General features: G+C 53.2%; 1 long non-coding RNA gene across 1 annotated transcript; it reads right to left on the bottom strand.

Annotated features, from left to right (window-relative positions):
* Positions 1-356: 356 nt before the first annotated feature.
* LOC131489808 (uncharacterized) lies at positions 357-1,818 on the bottom strand. Its single transcript, XR_009250753.1, has 2 exons — positions 1,325-1,818; positions 357-769 (listed from the first exon to the last, which is right to left on the bottom strand). It is a non-coding gene; the product is annotated as an uncharacterized LOC131489808 (long non-coding RNA).
* Positions 1,819-3,545: the final 1,727 nt, after the last annotated feature.

Here is a 3,545-nt window from a genome sequence, read left to right on the forward strand (position 1 = left end):
GTGGGTACCAGCACCTGTTTGCTCACCTGCCTCGGAATTGTTGGGGGGGATGGGTCTTCTCTGGATCCTACTTCTGATCTCCAAGTAATGTTGACCTTAAAAAAGCATTTCTTTTTTTTTTTTTTTTTTTAATTTTTTTTCAACGTTTTTTATTTATTTTTGGGACAGAGAGAGACAGAGCATGAACGGGGGAGGGGCAGAGAGAGAGGGAGACACAGAATGGGAAACAGGCTCCAGGCTCCGAGCCATCAGCCCAGAGCCCGACGCGGGGCTCGAACTCACGGACCGCGAGATCGTGACCTGGCTGAAGTCGGACGCTTAACCGACTGCGCCACCCAGGCGCCCCTAAAAAAGCATTTCATGTTCCCAGCAAAAATGGGTTTATTAGGGAATACCAGAATACTGCAATTCAAGCTGGGGCAACAACCATAGGCTAGTCCAACAAAGGAGAGAAACATTATCATATGGAGAAGGAGGAAGCTGGGAGGGGTTGTTTTGAAGGAGATCACTGGAGAAAGACAAGTGTTCAGGGTGATGAAGGCTTCTCATTGGTGGAGTAGCTGGGTGGTCAGTTTCTTGTAGGAGATACAATGCCCAGCTTTCTCTGTTGGGGCCTACAATTGATGATTCTTTCCTGTTGATGCTTCTGTTGAGGATCTGTAACTGACAACCCTTGAGTCTAGTGGTAAGTCTTGAGAGCTGCTGCACTCCATTTCAGGAAAGTTTCCCTTTATTAATTTTCACAAACTTCTCTGCGGCTCTGGTTTTTCTTTGAGGGGAAGAGAAAGAGGCGTATGTGAATCAGCTGGGAGAGGAATGAACATCACCTACATACATTCATACTTGCTCACACCCAGACGCCTACAAACACTCACCCCACACACAATCCCTCCGACAAGCATTTTCTTGACTCCTCACCCTCCTGTCCAAACCTCACACTGTTTCATTCTCATTCACTGGTCCTCTGGAGCCAAGGGAGGACCCTTACTATACACGGAAGAACCTCGGGCTAAGAAAGAGAACCCCAGGCAGGATGGGAACCTGGTGGGAGAGTGGGCGGGGCCGGCGACGGTCTGCAGCTTGAGAGGAAGAGGTGTTCCTTGGGCTCCAGGACCCTCCTGCCTTCAACCCCAGAAGCCGGGCTGCCCTGCCCACACTGAGGGGCGATCCGGAGAGGGCCCCCCTCTGGGCACACCGCTAGCTTCTGTCCACAGCGTGGGTCCCAGGGAGGTGGTCCGGGGTTCTCTGTGCTCTCCGAGGGTCGCCCTATGCCATCCCTCTCTAGCCCCCGGCAGCCCCACCCGGGCTCCTGGACCCACCTCACCCTTTTCGGCCGCCAGGGGTCTCTGTCCCCTCGCTAGATGCTCAGGTGAGGGCTCCAGGGCGCGGACACGAAGGAGCGGAGACCAGGACCGCGGGGAGGGCTCAGGGAATTCCGAGTGAGGCCACGGGAAACTGAAGTTCCAGAATCCAGGGTCATATTAGGCAGGGTAGAATGAGGACAAGGACGGCGGGACTTAGTGACTGCCGATTGACGCCAGTGGGCTTTACCCGGGTTCCCAGTGCTGCGGCGGGGCCCGAGGAGGGGGAGGGGGTGATGCACACCGCGGGGGCAGCAACCTGGGAACGTCAAAAATCCAAGGAAGCGCACGAACGTGGAGAGTGGGGCCATGACCTGTCTCCAGGCAGTAAATTAGTCCGGCTGCTCCTAAGAGCTGGCTGCAGCTCATAGCAAAAGTGAACATAGACACCCCATGTCCCCGCGGTTGGAGGAATAGAGACGCCCTGTGTCCCTGCAGTTCTAGGTCTGCTGTGTGCACCAGAGATACGCAGGGGTTCCCTGGGCCAGTGTTTGTGAAGGAGGAATGGGACCTGCCCAAATGTTCATCCATCTACCTGGATGGCCAGTACCATGCTGTCTATTCACACACGGAGCCATGAGCTCAGTGGTTAGAGCCTGGTTGATTATACGTAGAAAGTTAGAAGGAACAAGATATGTCAACATGATCTTCGGGTACATTTGAAAACTTGGAACAAAATGCAAGATGCTCTGCATAAATTGCAAGGCCCCAAGGACACTCTGGCTCCCTCTGCCGCCTCCCAGCCTTCCTTGTAATCAGGCCACACTGGCCTCCTTGCTGTTCCTGCAATTTGTCAGGCACATCCCTCCACAGGACCTTTGCACTTGCTGTTCCTTCTGCAAGGGAGCACTCTTCCCCAAGCACCTTCCCTGGCTGATCCTCTCACTTGTAGCCTCTCCTGACCATCCATCTAAGCTAACAGTTGCCACACTCTTCCCTTAACCTCTACCTTTTCCTAAAGAACTCATCACACCACATACTACAACATAACATGTCTTTGTTCTGACCTCTGCCACCCACTGGAACTTTGCTTCAGGACTTGGTCTCAGCACAGTCATGTCCCCAGGGCCTAAAACAATGCCAGGCTTCAGAGCAGATCAGTAGCTATGTGTGTAATGAATGACGCTGGGTTTCTTTCCAAGAATAGGGAGTACATAGAACTAGGAGACAAGGGCGGAACAAGGGAGTCCAGCTTGGCCAGCTGTTTTTCTTCTCTTACGGAAAGCTGGGAGCTGGTTGACCACAGGTTAGGATTTGTTGCTTATGTGTGGTGAATGTGCCACAACCATGTCAGTGTTCTTGGTATTTTTGTGTTTCCCCCGCATCTAGCATGGAGAGACCCCTCTCAGGGACCCTCTGGTCTGGAAATTCCTTTTCCCCATGATGCTTTCTTCCCTCATTGGGGGGGGGCAGTCTGTGCACCCTGTTTTGGGGAGACCTGGAGGTTCAAGACTCTAAGCTCCTCTGTCCCACCCCTCCCCTGGGAGAAGGCCCAGCATTGGGGCTCTGGGAGGATCCTGGGAACCCAAATGTGTGTGTGTGTGTGTGTGTGTGTGTGTGTGAAAGAGAGAGAGAGAGAGACAGAGAGAGACAGAGAGACAGAGAGAGACAGAGCATTGTACAGGGATGTCTTGGCCAAGAATGTAGCCAGGACACCATGTGGCCCATGGAGGACAGCTGGGTAAGATGGTGACATCCCTGTGTGGGTGATACCTCTGCACCATGCATGGTGACTTCCTGGCTGGGCTCCTGACCACTTGGCCATCAGCTCCTGACAGACCCAAGCTCCTCTCCTCAGGCGTGGACCTGAGGTGTTTGGGCTAGGGCAGTGCTAGGAGGGTGGGCCTGGCCCATCAGAAGGAACCTGGAATGTGGGTGTGGGGTAGTGGGCTCACTCGGCTCCCCCAGGCCTTGAAGGAGAGGTGGCTGGAGGGGAGGGTGAGGATAGTTTCTCATTGGCTGAGTTGCAGACAGGGTGGGTTTATTACAGAAGTTTCAAGGTACGTCTTGTCCCTTTGGGCCTGTAATTGTGGTCATTCTTTTCTGTTGATGATTCTTCATTTGAGGTCTGTAACTGACTGTTCTCCCTATAATTGACATTGAGTGGTACAGCTCCCTTTTCTGGCCTCGCCTTCTATCCTCCAGGGTCCACTTCAGTGAGGTTTCCCTTTATTGATTTGCACA

This window comes from Neofelis nebulosa, chromosome 11 (assembly GCF_028018385.1).
Source record: "Neofelis nebulosa isolate mNeoNeb1 chromosome 11, mNeoNeb1.pri, whole genome shotgun sequence".
In the NCBI taxonomy this organism is placed as follows: Eukaryota; Metazoa; Chordata; class Mammalia; order Carnivora; family Felidae; genus Neofelis; species Neofelis nebulosa.